Source organism: Canis lupus, chromosome 20, assembly GCF_011100685.1.
Source record: "Canis lupus familiaris isolate Mischka breed German Shepherd chromosome 20, alternate assembly UU_Cfam_GSD_1.0, whole genome shotgun sequence".
NCBI lineage: Eukaryota > Metazoa > Chordata > Mammalia > Carnivora > Canidae > Canis > Canis lupus.
Genome location: NC_049241.1, coordinates 51,638,258 through 51,660,973, shown reverse-complemented (window position 1 = coordinate 51,660,973; position 22,716 = coordinate 51,638,258). Strand labels below are relative to the sequence as shown.

The following is a 22,716-nucleotide window of genomic DNA, read 5'->3' as shown; positions in this document are numbered from 1 at the left end:
TTTTTACCCTTAATTTTCCTTCTCTAAAACCTGAAACTTTGAGCAAAATTTGAACACGCATAATAAGTCAGAGAAATATAATTACACGGTTTCACTCATGTGGAATATAAGAAACAATGCAGAGGATCATAGGGGAAGGGAGGAAAAAATGAATGGGAAGTCATCAGAGAGGGAGAAGAACCATGAGAGACTCTTAACTAGGAAATAAACAGGGTTGACAGAGGGGAGGTGGGTGGGGGAGGGAGTAATTGGGTGATGGGTAGTAAGGAGAGCATGTGATGTGATGACCACTGGGTGTTATATACAACTGATGAATTGTTGAACTCTACGTTGGAGACTAATGATGTCTATATGTTGACTAATTGAATTTGAATTTAAAAAATCTTTTTGAATAAAAAATTGAACATCCAGTACAGCGAATGTTTGTTATAGTGGTTTCACTTCTTTTTACCATTTTGCATGTTTGCTCTCTCTGTAGGTAACTGAGTGCATTTTATGTTGAACTGAGAGCATAAGTTAAAAATTAAATGCATATATCATACTTGACCTTTAAATACTTGGTAATGTATCTTGTAAAAATAAACACATCCTACTAAAAGCATGTTCTTTCTTTGACCCAGGAAAATTAAAGATGATAATGCCATCTTACGACTACTCTGTACAAGCTGAACTTCCCCCACATTGTTCTTTTTTTTTTTTAATTTTTATTTATTTATGATAGTCACAGAGAGAGAGAGAGAGAGGCAGAGACACAGGCAGAGGGAGAAGCAGGCTCCATGCACCGGGAGCCTGATGTGGGACTCGATCCCAGGTCTCCAGAATTGCGCCCCGGGCCAAAGGCAGGCACTAAACTGCTGCGCCACCCAGGGATCCCCCCCGCCCCCACATTGTTCTAACTTATGTTTTTGGTGATTTTTGGACCGAGGACCCAGTCATGGTTTATATATGGTGATTTTTTTCAGCCTTTTAGCCTTTTTTGACCTATACTATTCCCTGTTGTTTATACATTATAGTGACTTTTTATGAGTCATCTATATTCTTTTAGAAAGTCACACATTTTGAAATTTTGGACTTTATTTTCACAGTATATTTAGGTGTTTCTTCCATTTTTTGTATTTTCTGTCAACTGGTAATTGGGTCCAGACTAGAGGGTGGCAAAACGTTTTCTCTGAAAAGGTCCAGAAAGTAATTACTTGATGCTCTCTCTACAGGCCATAAGATGTCAGAATGACTCACCTGTTCCTTTGTCCTGTGCAAGCAGTCACAGAACTGAGGCAACAAACAGGTGGGTGTGTTCCAAGAAAACTGTTTACCAGTCAGGCCTATGACCAACCAAATTGTGCCAGTTCCTGGTGTAGAGGCTTCAAAACATCACTTCCAAATACTCGATAGGTACTGTTTTGTGCATCAAGTTGCATTCTATTTTTTTTAAGGATTTTATTTATTTATTCATGAGCGACACAGAGAGAGGCAGAGACACAGGCAGAGGGAGAAGCAGGCTCCATGCAGGGAGCCCAATGTGGGATTAGATCCCAGGACTCCAGGTTCACGCCCTGAACCAAAGGCAGATGCTCAACCACTGAGCCACCCAGGCATCCCAATCAAGTTGCATTCTTTCAGGAACACTTAAATTTATACCATCCCTCGGATGCCAGGCTTGATTGCTTGCTTGTTAGTGATCACCAGAGCACTCTGTTTTAAAGATAGACTTTTCCTTTGGCATAAGAAAAGTAACATATGGGATGAGATTTTGATATGTGAAAAGTTATATATGGGATGAGAATATCTTATGTCACAGGAATCTTTCTAACAATTGCTTCATTTCTGTTAATAACATGCATGAATAAACTTTTGTATATAATTTTTGTGGGGATGTGTTTCAAGGTAAGGGTAAGCTTTTCAGCTTGGTTTTCTCAGTCAGGACAAGTATACATACTTTTTGGTAGATACTGTAAATTCTGTTAGATAATTCTTGTGACACAGAGCAGTTTGTGAATCACCTATTTAAGAACTTCTAAAAATTATGGAGAAAAATAAGGAATAAATTTATTTTTATTGCTTATATACTTGTTTCAAAAAGAATATCCTGGGAATCCCTGGGTGGCTCAGCGGTTTGGTACCTGCCTTTGGCCCAGGGCGTGATCCTGGAGTCCCGGGATCAAGTCCCGAGTCAGGCTCCCTGCATGGAGCCTGCTTCTCTTTCTGCCTGTCTGTGTCTCTGCCTCTCTCTGTGTCTTTCATGAATAAATAAATAAATAAAAATCTTAAAAAAAAAAGAATATCCTATCCATTTTTATCTGCCTTCGCAGCAGTATAGTATTTTGCTTTATCTTGTATTGTGTGGGACTTAAATGGTTTTCCTGTTGTAACTCTATTTTTGTCTTCCTTTTCTTTTTACGTACCATACTGTAATGCTTTTGGTGGTGAGTTGCAATTGTTGCATGTTCCACAAAGGGTCATTGAATTCCCTTAAAAGGAATTAATTCCCGTTAAAGCTAGGTCGTGTGGCAGGGACAGGGAAACAATGGCCATCAAAACTGACGTAGTACTTGCCACCACAGGGCTTACAGTCTACCTGGGAATACAGGTTTCAGATGAATAACTGGCACATTTATGACAGGAACATAGAATGGGTTAATATGAGGTGGTAATATCTATTGGGAAGGACTGATATTTATGTCGTGAAGGGAAAAGTGAGTGGGATTTACCTAAGCAGGTTTTTTATTAGGGCTGAGGATTTGTAGAATAGATAAAAATGTCAGATGAAGGGAACTTTATGAGCAAAATATAGCCTAGTTGGAAGCTTAGTGTATTTCTGGAACTGAGGCAAGAGTGTTGGCAGAAGATGAGCAGACAGCAAGTGTTGGGAGATAGAGTGGAGAGCAAGGACAGGACTAGGGGAACAAGTGAGGCAGTCTAGCCAATATTCTAAGGCCAGGGACACTTCGGAAGTGCCAAAGCCTATGAATGATTTGATTCCATTTACAACTTAAATAGAATCCACTAACTCCCACTTTGGGAATGAACTTCAGGAAAAATGAAAATGAGGGCACAGAGTCAGAATAGAATCTTAGGATGCGGGACACCTGGGTGGCTCTGGTTGAGCGTCAGCCTTTGGCTCAGGGTGTGATCCCATTGTCCTGGGATCAAGTCCCATATCGGGCTCTTTGCGTGGAGCCTGCTTCTCCCTCTGCCTTTCTCTCTGTCTGTCATGAATAAATAAATAAAATCTTTTTTTAAAAAAGGATCTTAGGATGCATGAGTTGGATTTTTTTGTTTTTTAGGATGGATAAGTTTTAAAACATGGACCCTTTGGTCCCCTGGATGAGGATGATTATTATAGAAAAGAAAAATAAATGATTTGAGAGTCTTGTAGAAGGTAAAAGTAAAATAATTTCTTCACTTACACATTTACTGAAGGATATACCCTTACTTAGTTAATGCTTGAATGTTTGATTAGTGTTTAGGGAAAAAATAAAATCCAGGGCAGTTCTTAGGGAACTTGTAAACTATTAGAGGGGGTGAACATCTATCCAAGAGTCGACTCATTTGTGAGCATTTATTAAGTGTCTACAGTGTGCTCAGGTGTGTTTTGAGGTACTTCCATGGTATTTTCCATAGTGCTGCACCAATTTACATTCCCTCCAACAGCACGCAAGGATTCCCTTTTCTCCACAGTCTTACCCACAGTTGTTATTTCTTATTTACTTATTTATTTATTTATTTAAGATTTCATTTATTTCTTCACAAAAGACACACAGAAAGAGAGGCAGAGACACAGGCAGAGGAGAAGCTGGCTCCATGCAGGGAGCCCGGTGTGGGACTCAATCCCAGGATTCTGGGATCGTGCCCTGAGCCAGAGGCAGACGCTCAACTGCTGAGCAACCCAAACGTCCCTCTTATGTTTTTAATAATAGCCATTCTAACAGGTATGAGATGATAACCTCATTTTTGATTTATGATTGTAAATTGTTTTAATTTTTTTAAGATTCTTCTATTTATTCATGAGAGACACAGAAAGAGAGGCAGAGACATAGGCAGAGGGAGAAACAGGTTCCCTGCAGAGAGCCCGATACGGGACTCAATCCCAAGACCCCAGGATCATGACCTGAGCCAAAGGCAGACACTCAATCACTGAGCCACCCAGGTACCCCTTAATTTCTCTTTCTGAAAGGTCATTAGTGCAGAGAAATAAAACAGACTTTTTTTAAGATTTCTTTTTGTTTATTTATTTGAGAGAGAGAGAGAGCATGAGTAAGGGGAGGGGCAGAGGCAGAGGGAGAGGGAGAGGCAGACTCCACAGAGCAAGAAGCCTAATGCAGGGCTCAATCCCAGAACCCCAGGATTATGACCTGAGCCAAAGACAGTAACCAACTGAGCCACCCAGGCACCCTGGAACAGACTTTTTTATATTGATTCTATATCCTGCAGCTTTACTGAGTTTGTTTATTCTAACAGTTTTTTGGTGGTATCTTTAGGGTTTTCTCTATGTAATATCATGGCAGAGAGCAACAGTCTTTCCAATTTACAAGCCTTTTCTATTTCCTGCTAGCTAGAACATCCAATACTATCTTGAATAAAAGTGGCCAGAGTGGACATCCTCATCTTTCTCCAAATATTGGAGGAAAAGCTTTTGGCTTTTCACCATTAAGTATGGTGTTAGTTGTGGGGTTTGTCATATGTGGCATTTATTATGTTGAGGTATGTTTCATCTGTACACTTTGTTGAGAATTTTATTATAAATCAGTGTTGAAGTTTATCAAATATTTTTTCCTTCATTAATGTAGTGTATCACCCATAACTGATTTCTAGATGTTAAATAATGCCTCCCTGGAGTAAGTCCCACTTGATCATGATGTATGATCCTTTTTTTAAATAAAGATTTATTATTTTAGAGAGAGAGTAGGGGGAGAGGGAGAGAAAGTATTAAGCAGATTCTGTGCTGAGCTTGGACCTGGTAGTAGGGCTCAATCTCACGACCCTGAGATCATGACCTGCGCCTAAACCAAAAGTCAGACACTTAACTGACTGTGCCACCCAGGCACTCTGATCACTCTGATGTATGTATGATCCTTTCAGTGTATTGTTGACTTTGCTAATATTTTGTTAAGGATTTTTGCACATCTCTTCACCAGGAATAGATATTGGCCTGTGATTTTCCTTTCTTGTGGCATCCTTATCTGGTTTTGGTACCAGCATAAAACGGGCCTCCTAACAAATTTGCAAATATTCCCTCTTTCATTTTTTAGGACAGTTTGAGAAAGATTGGTATTCATTCTTATTTGAATGTTTGGTATAATTCACAGCCATTCTAACAGGTATGAGATGATAACCTCATTTTTGATTTATGATTGTAAATTGCCATTTGTGGATTTTGTAGAAATTTTATTCCTGATTCTACTCACTAGTCTAATAATCTTTTGAGATTTTCTGAATCAATCTTGGTAGGTTAAATGTTGTCTCCAGTAAGGAAGATGTGGTTTGTATATACAATGGAATATTACTCAGCCATTAGAAACGACAAATACCCACCATTTGCTTCAACATGGATAGAACTGGAGGGTATTATGCTGAGTGAAGTAAGTCAATTGGAGAAGAACAAACATTATATGGTCTCATTCATTTGGGCAATCTAAAAAAATAGTGAAAGGAAATAAAGGGGAAAGGAGAGTAAATGAATGGGAAATATCAGAGAGGGTGACAAACTTGAGAGACTCCTAACTCTGGGAAACGAACAAGGGTTAGTGGAAAGGGAGGTGGGCGGGGGTACAGGGTGACTGGGTGACAGGCACTGAGGGGGACACTTGATGGGACGAGCACTAAGTGTTATGCTATATGTTGGCAAATCGAACTCCAGTAAAAAAAACCTACAAAAAAAATGTTGTCTCCAGGAATTTCACCATTTGTTTTTCCAATTCACTGACATCTAACTAACTTGTTTTTTATAGGTTCTTGAGGTGATTTGAGATTTTGTTTCATGATGTTACATTTATTGCTTCCCTCCTAGAACTTCTTTTTTCTGCATCCCATAAGTTTCGGTTTTTATTTGTCTCAAGGTATTTTTTTCCTCTTGATTTCTTCTTTGACCCATTGATTAATAAGTAAAAGCACATTTTTATATCTCCACTCTCCCCCACCCGCCAGTTTTCTTGTAATTGACTTCTAGTTTCATAGCATTGTAGTTGGAAAAGAAGATGCCTGATAGGATTTTAATCTATTTAAATTCACTAAGACTTGTTTTATGGCTGACATATCTATCCTGGAGAATGTTCCATATGTGTTTGAAGAATATGTTTTGTTGCTTTCGGATGGAATATTCTGTATATATCTTAAGTATATTTGATTTAACATGTCGATTAAGGTCAGTATGTCTAGATATCTAGATATTTTGTGTCTAGATATCAATTGATTAAAGTAGGATGCTGAAGTCTTCTAATATTATTGTATTGCTATATATTTAGGTCTGTTAATATTTGCTTTATATGTTTAGGTGCTTTTATGTTGGGTGAATACATATTAACAAATGTCCTATCCTCTTCCTGATTGAACCTTTTATCATTTTGTAGTGGCCTTTGTTTCTTGTTACAGTCTTTGTATTGAAGTCTATTTTGTCTGATTATGCTACCCCAGGTTTCTTTTGGTTTCGTTTTGCATGGAATATCTTTTTCCATCTGTTTTATGCCAGTCTTGGTCTATTAATAAGCAGTGTTGTAGCTGAACTATTCTACTTTCTTTGTATGTATGTATTTATTTTTAAGTACGCTCCACACCTAGCATGGAACCCAACGTGGGACTTGAATTCCCAACCCTGACATCAAGACCTGAACTGAGATTGGATGCTTAACCAACTGAGCCATTCAGGTCCCCCTGTGTTTTTTATTCAAATGCATGGCCCATTTTTCAGCCTTTTTTCTATAAAATAAGCATTTGAAACTTTGGCTATTTCTGTTGCTAGAGCTGAATCTCTAACAAAGTTTGCATAATTAGTAATTGTTACTTTTTAATTATAAATATTTAATTTGCACTACAGTGTGTACTTTGACATCAATTGTTTCAAAATACATTTCCACCATATGTTGTATTTTTAATATTTTTATTTTTTTAAAAGATTTTATTTATTCATGAGAGACACAGAGAGAGAGGCAGAGACACAGGCAGAGGGAGAAGCAGGCTCCATGCAGGGAACCCGATGCAGGACTCGATCCCGGAACTCCAGGATCACGCCCTGGGCTGAAGGCAGACCCTAAATCATTGAGCTACCCAGGCATCCCAATGTTTTTGTTATTGATTGTAACCAAGCTTCATTGTCATTACAGAATTATATTAATCTTTTGACATGTTTGAGATATTCTTTCTGGCCCTGTATGTGGTCCGTTTTCAGAAGGGTTCCATGCAAGCTTGAAAAGAATGTTTGCAAGCAGCAGTGCTCTGTGTCTCTGGGTCCAGCTGATTGTTTTGCTTAGGCCTTTGTGGTTATTGAACATTTGTCTATTTTCCAGAGAGAGGTGTATTAAAAATGTTCCACTCTAATGGTAGCTTTTATTTGATCCATTTTTTAAAAGGTTTTATTTATTTCAGAGAGAGAGAGAGCAAGCATGAGTAGAGGGAGGGGCCAAGGGAGAAGCAGACTCCCTGATGAGCAAGGAACCCAGTGTGGGGCTCAATCCCCAGACCCTGGTCATGACCTGAGCTGAAGGCAGATGCTCAACAGACTGAGCCACCCAGGTGCTCTGATGTTTCCTGTTTTGAAAGCTGTGTTATATTAGCTATATACCATTTTGGAATTGCTGAAGCTTTTTGGTGAATTAACTTTTTTTAAAAAAGTTTTGTTCATGAGAAAGAGAGAGACAGAGAGGTAGAGACACAGGTAGAGGGAGAAGCAGGCTCCATGCAGGGAGCCCAACGTGGGACTTGATCCCAGGTCTCCAGGGTCATGCCCTAGGTGGAAGGCAGCGCTAAACCGCTGAGCCACCTAGGCTGCCCAGGTGAATTAACTTTTAATATTGTGAGTAACCGTGTATCTCTATAAATGCCCATTTCATTAAAATCTCTATCAGATTTTTATGTATCTTTGTCATATTGTTTCTCCTGTATTTCTTTTTTTTTTAAGATTTTATTTATTTATTCATGAGAGACACGGAGAGAGAGAGGCAGGGACACAGGCAGAGGGAGAAGCAGGCTCCACGCAGGGAGCCTGATGTGGGACTGGATCCTGGAACTCCAGGATCACACCTTGGGCGAAAGGCAGGCGCTAAACTACAGAGCCACCCAGGGATCCCCTCTCCTGTATTTCTCAACCTAATTTCTTAAACTTTTAAAAACATAGAGCTGTCATTTAAAAACTCTGGATCCTAAATAAAATTCTCATTTTGAAATATAGGCACTTAGGTAGTAAAAATAGGACATATGTTCCTGTATATCTTTCACCTACCTTTCCATAAGGTTAATATCTTAAGTAACCATAGTATAATTACTGAAACTAGGAAATTAACATTGATAAAGTACTATCAACTAATCTCCAAACCTTAATCAAACTTTGTTTTGTTTGGCCTGTTTTGGAGCTGTGATGTATTCAGAATCACACATTGCACTAATACTGATAATTTTTAAATCCACAATAACACAACTGTGGGACCCCCGAGCATTGTGTGTGAACCCGACGACTGTTGGTGTGAGAGCCGGTGGTTGACGTTGGCCTCAGGACCGGGGCACGTATGATAACGTTCTGCTAAACGGCGATGGAACTAGTCCGCGAGCTGCATGGTGCGGCAGAAGGGCAGCTGCCAGCCTTCAATGAGGATGAACTCAGGCAAGTTCTGGAGGAGATGAAAGCTTTATATGAACAAAACCAGTCTGATGTGAATGAAGTAAAGTCAGGTGGACGAAGTGACTTGATACCAACCATCAAATTTCGACACTGCTCTTTGTTGAGGAATCGACTCTGTGCTGTAGTGTATTTGTATGACTGCCTCGGATCAGAGCGCTCAGGTGGGAGTATGGCAGCGTCCTGCCCAGCGCTCTACAGTTTCACATGTGTGCCGAAGAAATGGAGTGGTTCGATCATTATAAAAAGTCCCTTGCTACTTATATGAGGTCACTGGGAGGAGACGAAGGTTTGGACATCTCGCAGGATATGAAACCTCCGAAAAGCCTATATATAGAAGTGCGGTATCTAAAAGACTATGGAGAATTTGAAGTTGATGATGGTACTTCAGTCCTATTTAAAAAAAAAAAAAAAAATAGCCAGCATTTCTTACCCCGATGGAAGTGTGAGCAGCTGGTTAGACAGGGAGTTCTGGAGCACGGGCTGTCCTGACCTTGTGCTATGGCAGCACAAGGGGGAACCACACCATGGAAAGTTCTACGCCTCCCTCCCGACCTCACCTCTTTGGTTTTAAAAGTTAAGACATTCTGTAAGATAACCAGAAGTGTGTGGCTGAGGGGTTAGGATTCATCCTCCGCTTTGTAATGAACTGAAAACTGTATCTGTATTTATAATCATAACATTCTTTGAGTTACTACAATATGGTTTTTTGACCATTTTTTTAATGAAAGTAAATGTTTGTTATGTTTGATTTTCTTTTATTTTTTTTTCTCCCCAGTAATGACTTTTTCAGTGAATGTCTCCAGCCCACAGTATAGCATACTGCCTTAAAGTACAAATCCAAGGAAGTTAATACCTTTCTTAAGTTATAAAACTTTGGCAAATTAATACAGTACTCTTTAATACAATAAAATCCTTTTTTTTGTTGTTTTTGGAAAAAAAATCCATAATAACAATCCTTATCATATAGTGGAGTCATTTATTTGTAATGTAATTACTGATATTTGGATTTAATTCAGTTATCAACTGTATGCTTTTCATTTGTCTTATTTTTGGTTTTTTTTTTCTTTGAATTCCATTATTTCCTCTTATTTTTCCTCTTGGTGTCTAAAATTTATACACTGCATTATATTGAAAGCTTTGTAGTTTAGAATCTTAATTAGAGGCACCTGGCTGGTTCAGTCAATAGAGCATGCGACTCTTGACCTTGGGATAGTGAATTTGAACCCCACATTGGGTGTAGAGATTACTTAAGAAAAAAAAAGTTGGGCAGCTTGGGTGGCTCAGCGGTTTAGCACCGCCTTCAGCCCAAGACATGATCCTAGAGACCTGGGATCGAGTCCCACATCAGGCTCCCTGCATGGAGCCTGCTTCTCCCTCTGCCTGTGTCTCTGACTTTCTCTCTCTCTCTCTGTCTCTATGTCTCTCATGAATAAATAAAAATCTTTTTTAAAAAAAGTTAAAAGTCCTAATCAAAAAATAAAGTAAAAGTCTTAATCAGTAGCTTTCTTTCTTTTCTTTCTTTCTTTCTTTTTAGTCTAATTCATTATTAGACTAGTGAGGAGAATCAGGAATAAAATTTCTACAAAATCCACAAGATGGCTTCACTGTGAATTATACCAAACATTCAAATAAGAAAAAAGAATTTAGAAAAAGAATTTAGAATACAGTCATTCTGATCAACTACCTTCTGAATTATACACTAGATACAGGACTTAGAGATAAGTCCAGAATCACACAAGTAAGATATAATAGTAACCACAAACCTGTGAACACACCCACTAGGAAACAAACTCTTAAAGGCAAACATAATGGAAAGTCTCCTAGACATAGACATTGAAACCCAGAGACATACTGTGACACATGAAGAATGGCTTCAAATGATTTGTACTTCTTTTCATTGAGGTGATGTTTCTGTATCCTCCCTCTTTGTTCCTTGGCTGACCTTCGCATTTTCCACTGAATTGTAACATAGGTATACCCTATCCAACAAAATGTGACCATTGACATAAATGTAAAATGTTACTCACAGGAACTTGATTTGAGTACCTTCAAGTGGGCAGGGAATCCAGTGCACGGTCTTGCCTGATTTGGGTCCCCAAACAATGAGCCATGTAGGCACCAAGGTCTGTCCTGCTGCCCAACCAAGACAGGGAAGATAATTCATGACCCGGCCTACCTCTGAGGATAGTACCAAGCCCTTACCAGCTAGTAAGCTTGACTAGGGAACCCAGGCAACTTCACAGCCCATCCCATAGCCTCGCTTGGGCAGAGAACCAAGCTAGCATCTCTATCCACTGTTAGTAGCTCCCCTAACTTCAGAGCTCAGGCAGTGGACTTCCCCCAAAACAGACATTGTTAGCAATCCCGTCTGCCCAAGGACACTACCAGCAAACAATTCAGAAAGTTAAACTGACCTGACTGGTAAAGAACAATCTCTGCCAAAGTGAACCTGTAAACCCTGAAAGAGGAGACCACTTACTGAGAATGTGCAGATACCCATGTAAGTAATCAAGGATCATGAAAAAAATCAAGTAAACGTGACACTGCCAAAGAAAACTAGTAAAGCTCTGAAAACTGACCCTAAAGAAGTGAAATTTATAAATTGTCAGACAACATATTCCTCTTAAAGTAGCTTAGTGAACTACAAGAACACACATATAACTAAACAAAATTAGGAAAACAATGCGTGCATAAAATGAGAAGTTTGGTTGTTGTTTCTTTTTAAGATATTTTATTTATTTATTCATGAGCGACAGAGAGAGGCAGAGACACAGGCCAAGGGAGAAGCAGGCTCCATGCAGGGAGCCCGATGCAGGACTCAATCCCAGGTCTCCAGGATCATGCCCTGGGCCAAAGGCAGGCACTAAACCGCTGAGCCACCCGGGCTGCCCTGGTTGTTTTTAATAGTTTTTATTTCTTTGTCAAACAGAAGGATGTCAGGCTGGATCAGTTAGCAGAGCATGTGACTGTTGATCTCAGAGTCATGACTTTGAGCCCCATGTTGGGTGTAGAGATTACTTAACTTTAAAAGAAAATAACCACGCAAATCCTAGAGGTGAAAAATATAATTAATAAACTGAATAATACAATAGAAAATGTTGAAAAGCAGATTTGACCATGCAGAAGAATGAATCTGTGTCCTAGAAGACTGGACAGTTGAAAGCATCCAGTCAAAGCAGCAAAAAAGAAAAAGGAATGAAAAAGAGTGAAGAAGGCCTATAGGACTTAATAGAAGATCAAAAGAAACAATATCTGCATTGTGGGAAATCCAAAAGAAGAAAATTTAAAGCAAGGATGGCTAAAACCTCAGAGAGAAATGGGCATCCAGATCCATGAGACCCATAGCCCTCCCCCCCCCCCCAGGTTGAACGTAAATAGGGCTACAGCAAGACACATAATTGACAAAGTCAAAGACAAAGAATTTTGAAAGTGGCAAAAAAGAGATAATTCATACAAGGGAACTCCCATAAAATAAATGATGGGTGGATTTCTCAACAGAAATTTTTCAGGCCAGGGACACCTGGGTGGCTTAGTGCTTGAGCATCTGCCTTCAGCTCAGGGCATGATCCCAGGGTTCTGAGATGAGTCCTGCATCAAGCTCCTCATAAGGAGCCTGCTTCTCCCTCTGCCTATGTCTCTGCCTCTCTGTGTCTCTGATGAATAAATAAAATCTTTTTTAAAAAAAGAAAAGAAATTTTTCAGGCCAGGAGTGAATGGAATGACATATTCAAAATACTGAAAGAAAACCATGTTGAAAGAATTAAACTGTCAACCACGACTTTTATCTATACCTGGCAAACCTGTCCTTCAGAAAGGAAGGAAAGATAAAGACTCCTTTGACCAATCAAATGCTGTGAGAATTCATCACCACTAGACCTGACTTACAAAAAATACTAAAGGGAGTTCTTTGAGTAGAAGTAAAAGGACACTGATTAACATCAAAAAAACATAAGGTAGCGTAAAACTCACTGGTAACAGTAAATACATACTCAAAGTTGGATTCTGTAACATGGTAATGGTAGTGGATGATTCACAACTCCAATTTAGAAGTTAAAAAACAAACAGTAAAAATATCCATAAGTATAATAATATGTTATTCTACATATAGTATATGTCTAAAAAGACACATAAGCTGTAACATCATTAACCTGAAATGTGAGAGGGAGAAGTAAGAGTATAAAATTTAGGAATGCTACTGAAGTTATTTGTAGTTTTAAGATAATGTTAAAATTTTAAGATATTTTATGTAAGCCTCATAGTAACCACATGGAGAAAAAAAAGCCTGTAGTAAAAGTTGTGATAGGGGCACCTGGCTGGCTCAGTTGGTAGAGCATGCGACTCTTGATCTCAGGTTCTAAGTTTGAGCCCTACATTGATAAAGAAGCCAGAAACTAATACCAGAAGACACCAGAGAAAAACAACAGTACAACAGCAGGATAAAAACAAGGAGTAAAGAGTCAACAAAAGGGATCCCTGGGTGGCTCAGTGGTTTGGCCCGGGGTAGCCTTTTGCCCGGGGTGTGATCCTGGAGTCCCAGGATCGAGTCCCACGTCAGGCTCCCAGTGTGGGGCCTTCTTCTCCCTCTGCCTGTGTCTCTGCCCCTCTTTCTCTCTCTGTGTGTCTATCATGAATAAATAAATAAAAATCTTTTTAAAAAAAGTCAACAAAACACCCAGAAAACAATGAACTTTAAATAACTTTATCAATAATAACTTTAAATATCAGTGGATTAAATTCTCCAATCAAAAAACAGAATAGCTGAATACCTAACACAACAAGATTGGACGACATGCTTCATATAAGAGACTAACTTTAGCCTTAAAGATATACAAAGACTAACAGTGAAAGGATGAAAAAAGATATTCAGCAAATGGTAACCAAAAAAAAAAAGAAAGAAAGAAAGAAAAAGCAGGAGTAGCTACACTTATAGCAAATAACATACTTTATTTATTTTTAAAGATTTATTTTATTTTATTTATCATTATTACATAATGATAAAGGGGTTAATCATTCAAGAAGATATAACAGTTGTAAATATTTATGCATCCAACATCAGAACATCCAGATATTACAAAGCAAAAACTAACAGCTAAGAGCAGAAATGCGTTAATATTGTGGGACTTTAATACCCCACTCTCAACAATGGATAGATAGTCCACACAAAATCAATAAGGAAACCGCTGTTTTTAACACAACCGTAGACCAAATGGATCTACCACACATATACAGAATATTCTCTCTGACCATAGAATACAAATTCTATGTAAGCACACCTGAAATTATCTAAGACCATATGTTAGGCCACAAAATAATTCAACCAAATTCAAATACTGAAATTCTACCAAGAATCTTCTCTCTGACCACAATGGCATGAAAATAAAAAACAGGAAAAAAAACTGGAAGATACAAAAGCACTTCAAAATTAAACACTCTACTGAATAACCAATGAATTAAATAAGGAGGAAATTAGAAAGTATCAAGACAAACAATGGAAACACAGCATATGAAAATTTATAGGACGCAGCAAAAAGATTTCCAAGGAGGTTGTTCCTAACAAAAAACCCCTACATTAAGAAACGAGAGATCTCAAATAGGTAATCTAACTCAAACCTTTAGGAACTAGAAAAAGAACAAAACAAACAACCCAAAGTTAGCAGAAGGAAAGAAGTAATAAGGCTTAGAACAGAAATATAAATAGAAAAAGGGAAATAATAGAAAAGATAAATAAGAATGTTCATTCTTTCAAAAAATAAACATAATTGACAAATCTTTTGCTAGACTAACCAATGAAAAAAGGACCCAAATCAACAAAATTACAAATGAAAAAGTAAACCTTATAACTGATACAAAGGATAAGAGGCTCCTATGAACAATTATATGCCAAAAAACTGGACAACCTAAAAAAAATGTAATCATCTTAGAAACATAAATCTACCAAAATGAATCATGAAGAAGTAGAATATCTGAACAGACTAATTACTAATAAGTACATTGAATCAGTAATTACAAACCTCTCAACACACAAAACCCCAGAACCACGTGGCTTTATTACCTAATTCTACCAAACACTTGAAGAATTAATGCCAATCCTTCTCAAACTCTTTCAAGAAAAATTGAAGATGAGGAAACACTTCTAAATGCATTCCACAAGGCATCTACCAGCATTATTCTGATACCCAAATCCAGATAATGAGGTTAAAATTAAATTATATACCAATACAATGATGAATATAGAAGCAAAAAGTCTCAAAAAATATTAGCAAACCAAATTCAAAAATATATTAAAAGGATTATACACTATGACCAATTGAGATTTTTCCCTGAGATGCAAGGAGGTTCAATATACACAAATCAATAAGTATAACAATACATCATTAATAAAATGAAACCTTAAAAATAAAAAATAAATAAAATGAAACATTAACATCATCATCTTAACATAGAAAAAGCATTTGAGGAAATGCAACATCTTATAATTTTAAAAAACCTTGAAAGATTGGGTATGAAATCTCATTATAATAAAGGCTATACATGACAAACCCACAGCTAATGTTCGACTCAATAGAGAAAAAAGGTTTTCCTCTAAAATTCTGAACAAGGGTACCCACTCTCACCACTCCTATTCAGTATAGTCCTGGAAGTCCTATCTAGAGCAATTAGGCAAGACAAAGAAATCAAAGTTGTCTAAATTTAAAAAGAAGAAAAACTGTTGCTATCTGCAAATCATATCAATTTTTTATATAAGAAATGCCAGACTCAGGCAGCCCCGGGTGGCTCAGCGGTTTAGCGCCGCCTTCAGCCCAGGGCATGATCCTGGAATCCTGGGATCGAGTCCCATGTGGGCCTCCCTGCATGGAGCCTGCTTCTCCCTCTGCCTGTGTCTCTGCCTCTCTCTCTCTCTCTCTGTCTCTCATGAATGAATAAAATTAAAAAAAAAAAAAAGAGAAATGCCAGACTCAACCAAAAACTAGTTGGAACTAATCAAGGATTTTAGTAAGTTTTCAGCATATAAAAGCAACATACAAAACTCGGCTACAATATTACACCCTGATCATAAAACATTTGAAAAAGAATGAGAATAATTCCATTTACAATAGCATTAAAAACAAAAAGTACCTAGGAAGAAATTTAACCGAAGAAGTGAAAGATCTGTATGATGAAAACATTAAGACTTTGCTGAAAGAAATCAAAGAAGTCACAAATGGAAAGAATCAATGTCATATACCGTATTAACAAGATGAAGGATAAAAACCATTTGAATCACTATATTGTACATATAGGACACCTGAAAATAATGAAATGTGTTTTAACTAGCTGGAATTAAAAACTTTTTTAAAAATCACAAAAAAGTCATATCATTTTAATAGGTGCCAAAAAAAGCATTTAACAAAATCCAACAATGATTCATGGTAATAACTTAACAAAGTGGATATAGAGGGAATGTACCTCAATTTAATAGAGGCCGTTTATGACAAGCTGACAGCTAACATACATACTCTAGGAAAAATCAGAAAGCTTTTCCTGTAAGATCAGGAACAAAACAGCAATGCCTGCTTTCACCACTTTTATTCAACATAGTGTTGGAAGTCCTAACCAGAACAACAAAAGATAATGTATCAAAATTGGAACTGAAGAAGTAAAAATGTCACTATTTGCAAATGACATGATATATTGAAAACCCTCAAGACTTCACCAAAAGGACTATTAGAATAAGTGAATTTAGTAAAGTTGAAGGATATAAAATCAATATACAAAAATCTATTCTGTTTCCATATACTAATAATGAACTGTTAGAGAATTTAAGGGGACACCTGAGTGGCTCAGTCTATTAAGCATCCAACTCTTGATCTCAATTCAGATCTTGATCTCAGGGTACCAGGGTCATGAGTTTGAGCCCCACACTGGGCTCCACACTGGGCATGGAGCCTACTTAAGAAAGAGAAAAATTAAGAAAACAATTCATGTACAATTGCATCAAAAAGAATAAAATACCTAGGAGTAAATTTAATGAAGGACGTGAAAGACCTGTACAGTGAAAACTATAAGACAGTGATAAAGACATTGAAGAATACATAAATACATGAAAGATATTCCATGCTCATGGATTGGAAAAATTAATATTGTTAAAATGTACATGCACCCCAAAGCAATCTATGGATTCAGTACAATCCCTATCAAAATTCCAATGGCATTTCTCACAGAAATAAAATAAACATTCCTAAAATTTGAATGGAACCACAACAAACCTGAATAGCCAAAGCAATCCTGAAGCAGAAGAACAAAACTGGAAGCTGGAAGTATCACACTTCCTGATTGCAAAGTGTTAATCAAAATTAAACAAAAGATCATCAAAGTTACAGTGTCGGCATAAAAACAGACACATATATCAGTGAAACTTAATAGCCCAGAAATAAAGTCACAGATTTTTTGTCAATTTATGACAACAGAGTTAATAGTGTACAGTGGGGAAAAGGACAGTCTCTTCAATAAATGGTGCTGGGAAAACTGGACCACGTTTTTACACCATACGCAAAAATTAACTCAAAATGGATTAAAAACTTGAGGTTAAGGCCCAGTACCATAAAATTCCTAGAAGAAAATATTGCTGATAAGTTCCTTGACCGGTCTTAGCAATAATTTTGGGGGGAACTAACACCAAAAGCAAAGGCAACAAGAGCAAAAATAAAGTGTGATCATAGTTAACACTGTGTGGTATATTTGAAAATTGTTGAGTAAATCCTAATAGTTCTCATCCCAAGAAAAAAAAAATTTCTTTTTTTAAATTTTTTTGTATCTTTAGGAGATAATAGATGTTAACTAAACTTATTGTGGAATTAATTTCACAATATATGTAAGTCAAATCATTATGCTGTATATCTTAAACTTAGTGCTGTATGTCAATTATATCTCAATCAAATCTGAAAAAAAAATGTATACCTTTAAGTGAAAAAAAAATCCAAACTTGCACCAATAGAAAAAAGGAAGGATAAATTTGGTATGCTTATTTCATGGAACACACTATTACAAGAAAATCAGTGATGCCTGGGTGGCTTAGCAGTTAAGCGTCACCTTTGGCCCAGAGCGTGATCCTGGAGTCCTGGGATCGAGTCCCATATCAGGCTCCCTGCATGGAGCCTGCTTCTCGCTCTGCCTGTGTCTCTGCCTCTCTCTCTCTCTCTCTCTCTCTCTCTCTCTCTCTCTGTCTCTCATGAATAAATAAATAAAATCTTAAAAAAAGAAAAAAATCAATAGTGTACATGTCTGTATTAGCTTTCTATTCTTGCCACAAATATAGTGGCTTGAAACAATCCTCATTTATTACTTCACAGTTTCTGTAGGCCAGAAGTGTTGGCATGGCTTAGCCAGGATTTTGCAAGGCAGAAACCAGGGAATGGGTCAGTCTGCATTCTTATCTAGAGGCTCAAATAGTAAAGGATGTGCTTCCAATTTTCCTCCAATTGTTGGCAGAATTTGTTGTGATTGTAGAATTCTTGGCAGCTTTTTAAAGATTTTATTTATTTATTTATTTATTCATTCATTCATTCATTCATTCATTCGACAGGAAGAGAGTGAGAGCACACAACCAGAGGGAGAAGCAGAAGGAAAAGAAAGAAGCAGGCTCCGCACTGAGCAGGAAGCCCGCCTCGGGGCTAGATTCAGGACCCTCTTGGGATCATGACCTGAGCTGAAGGCAGATGCTTAACCAACTGAGCAGCCCAGGCACCCCTCTTTTTAATTACTTTTTAAAGATTATAGTAGATATCATGTTTAAATTTGGCACAATCCCCAGGTATAACTATATATGAGACACAGTATTAAGACTATGAAGCTTTTCGATTAGTGCATTTTAGCAAATGTTAATGTATAAGTTATGTTGAAGAGGCACGAAAGCCAATCAGTGTCCCTTTCTTTTCTTCCATAATTTTTTAAGTATATAGATATTATCACATAGTTGTTATACATATGATTATTAAATGTTTAATTATATAAGCTTTTATATAAAAGCCTTCCATGGTGGCCCTTGGTGGTGCTCTAGTGATGTTGCCAGGCCAGTGGATCAGTCTGAGGATAACCACTCTGTGCTTTCCACTTTCCAGGAAGCCTTCACTGTGCCTCTTTTAGTGTATGCCACTTATCCCTAGATGCTTCTATGACTTCTCATCCAGTAGGACACTTTGTTATTAATGTTGATTGGGGACCTCTCATACACCCAGGCATAGGAACTATACAAAGCATAAATCTGGGGTCAGTCTCTTATCACAATTTAGGTTGGAAAACCACAGAAGAATGTGCAGATACCGCAAAAGGCAGTAATGGTCAAAGTGCAAGTGCACCAAACAGGTCACCCTGTGCCAACTGGTTTGTGCAAAAGCCTTAAATTATAAAGGTGATTGGATAATAACACAGGGTAATGCCATTGAAAGTTTGTTACTACAGTCCCAAGAGAAGGGGGCACACCAAGTAATGCAGGATCATATAGAGAAGTACCAGTTCAGTCAGGAGGCAGAAAACAGGAGTGAGGGCAGAGCATAGGTCAGAGCTGTGTTGGAATTTCCTCAGGAAAGGCAAGGCAGTGCAGGGTAAAGCTAAATACTGTGCAGTTTGAGTAATTCCAGTGGGCTCTGGATCATAGGAGTTGTTGGCTACCTAGCCCTAGGTTGATTTAGGGCAGGAGAAATACTGGATAAAGAAGGTGGGGCAGCCCCAGTGGCCCAGCAGTTTAGCGCCCGCCTTCTGCCTGGGGTGTGATCCTGGAGTCCCGGGATCGAGTCCCACATCGGGCTCCCTGCATGGGGCCTGCTTCTCCCTCTGCCTGTGTCTCCTCTGCCTCTCTGTGTCTGTCATAAGTAAATAAGTAAAATCTTAAAAAAAAATAAAAAAAAAGATAAAGAAGGTGGTTGAAGTATGAGCTCTGGAGTAGCTGTTTTGCATATGAAAGGTGAACTTCCAAAGAAGTTATTTACTATCTTAAGAATTAGCTAGTCCTTGGGCATCTAGGTGGCTCAGTTGGTTAAGTGTCTGCCTTTGGAAAATCTGTTAATATTTTCTTTTAAACATAAAAAATACTTTTGTTTTAGAGACGGAGTTTTCCAGCTGGTGTTTCTTGATTTTTGCTCTAAATTTCCAGGTTCTGGGCACCTGGGTGGCTCAATCTGTTAAGCATCTGCCTCAGGCTTAGGTCATGATCTCAGGGTCCTGGGATCCAGCCTCACATCAGGCCCCCTGCTCAGTGAGGAGCCTGCTTCTCCCTCTTCCCTGCCCCTATTCTCTATCCTCTCTCTCTCAAAAAAAAATCTTTAAAAAGCTAGTCCTGCCTTTGTCTGGCAGCAGCCATCAGCTGAAAGGCAAGCCAAGAGGGGCACTTAGAAGTACATCCAGGAGCTATGGAGGAAGAAGCAGTCCAATGTAATGCACTTTCTTCTCAGGGTGCACTGCTGGCAGTACCGCCAGCACTATGCACTTAATAGGGCACCCCCCAACACCCACCCAACCCAGCCCAATTAAAGCATGCAGACTGGAGTACAAGGCCAAGTAAGCTTATGTCACATATTGGATTCGTGTGTGATGTAGTGGCCACAAATGCCCAGTTTAAGAGTACAGCCTACAGCAAGCCTGTCCATCATGGTGTTAACCAGCTAGTTTGCCCACACACCTTCAGTCTGTTGCAGAGGAGGAAGCTGGATGCCCCTGGGATTGAGTCTTGAATTTTTACTGGGTTAATGAAGATTCCACATACAAATTCTTTGAGGTTATCCTCATTGATCCATTCCATAAAGCTGTCAGAAGAAATCCTGACACTCAGTGGGTGACCAAACCAGTTCGCAAGCACAGGGAAATGGGAGGGCTGACATATGCAGACTGCAAAAGCCATGGCCTTGGAAAGGGTCACAAGTTCCACCACACTATTAGCGATTCTCACCAGGCAGCATGGAGAGGACACAATGTTTTCCAGCTCCACAGTTACCACTAATATAAGTAATGTTTGTAAAATTTTTGCCTATTATTAGGTTAAAAAAAAAAAAAGAATTAGCTAGTCCTGGGAGGGGCAGTCTCTCCAGGCAGCAAGACCTCAAAGATGTTAAAGCAATATAAAACATAGAAAACTTAAGTCAAAAAAAATAAAGAAAGAAAAAGAAAACTTAAGTCATGATTAATACAATGGTTAAACCAATGTCCAAACACAGTGGTTTCCTCTAGGATGGAAGATGATTCAAGATGGAAAAGATTCACATGGGTAAGGTAATCTTCCATTTCTTTATCTGGAAGGTAGATACCTATGGACACACTATTTTGTAGTTTATTAGCAGCACTTATCCATTTTCACACAATTATCTGTATGTATGCTAGAATTATAAAATTTAAGAATGGAAAAAAAAAAAAAAAAAAGGAGTGCCTGGGTGACTCAGTCAGTTAAGCATCTGACTTCAGGTCAGATCATGATCTCAAGGTCCTGGGATCAAGCCCCATGTTGGGCTCTGCACTCAGCAGGCAGTCAGTCAGTCGGCTGGTCTCTCTTCCTCTCCTGCCTCTCCCTGTTCATACTGTTTCACTGTATTTCTTTTACCAGAATGGGGGAAGGGGATCACAAAACAGCTCTAAAATAATGTAGTAGAGGTGGGGTGCCTGGCTGGCTCAGGAGAGCATGCAACTCTTGATCTTAGGGTCTTGAGTTTGAGCCCCACATTGCAGAGTAGAGTTTACTTAAAAAAAGTGGGGGGGAGGAGGAGGAAAAGCAGAAGAGTCAAAGAGATGGTAGTATGAGACCTGAACTGATATTGCTGATCTTCAAGAAGGAAAAAAGATCCACACAGAAAGGAAAGCGGAAGCCATCTAGAAGCTGGAAAAAAGAAACAGATTCACCCCCTCGAGCCTCCAGGGAGAAATATGGTCCTATTCACATCTTGATTTTAGTTCACTGAGACCCTTTTCAGAATTCTGAACTCCAAAACTGTTACATAAAATTTTAGTTGTCTTAGTCCTTGCTTGGTAGTTTGTTATAGCAGCAATAGTAAACTAAGAATATAATGTAAAGCTGGAGTATCATGATACAAATTGTAAGGTCAAAGAGAAGTACAATATTTAGGATGGGCAAGGTAAAAAAAGATGGACAATCTATATATTTCTCAGAAATCTATTCCAGGGATCCCTGGGTGGCGCAGCGGTTTGGCGCCTGCCTTTGGCCCAGGGCATGATCCTGGAGACCCGGGATCGAATCCCACGTCGGGCTCCCGGTGCATGGAGCCTGCTTCTCCCTCTGCCTATGTCTCTGCCTCTCTCTCTCTCTGTGACTATCATAAATAATAAATAAAAATTAAAAAAAAAAAAGAAATCTATTCCAAGAAGACTTTGGCACATCTTGTTCTATAAAGCCAGCTTTTGAAAGGTCCCCAATACCTTTGATGGTTAAATCCCATCCTCATTCAACTCACCCAATCACCATTTGGTATAGTTGATTAGTCACTGATCCTTGCCTTGGATTCATGGCCACCAGTCTTTTTTTTTAAGATTTTATTTATTTATTCATAAGAGACACACAGAGAGAGAGAGGGGCAGAGACACAGGCAGAGGGAGAAGCAGGCTCCACGCAGGGAGCCGGATGTGGGACTCAATCCTGGGTCTCCAGGATCGTGCCCTGGGCTGAAGGTAGCGCTAAACTGCTGAGCCACGGGGGCTGCCCAATGGCCACCAGTCTTAATTCTATTCCTATCTCATGGGCCATGACTTCTCAATTCACTTGTTAGTCCCTCCCATAACTCCCAACTGCTTAAATTAATTCCCAGGGTTTGCCAATCCAAAAGTGAAATTATTTAATCAGATGGTTTTAAGTGATTATGAAATACAAGTGCTGGGCCTGATAAGCGTTTTCTTCTCATGTACCATGAAGTCTA

The 22,716-nt window shown here is 38.6% G+C and overlaps 2 pseudogenes; both read left to right on the top strand.

Moving 5' to 3' along the window:
• Positions 1–5,793: 5,793 nt before the first annotated feature.
• On the top strand, positions 5,794–9,575 carry LOC102154502 (annotated as a pseudogene).
• A 5,191-nt stretch (positions 9,576–14,766) lies between these two features.
• LOC100684732 lies at positions 14,767–20,907 on the top strand (annotated as a pseudogene).
• Positions 20,908–22,716: the final 1,809 nt, after the last annotated feature.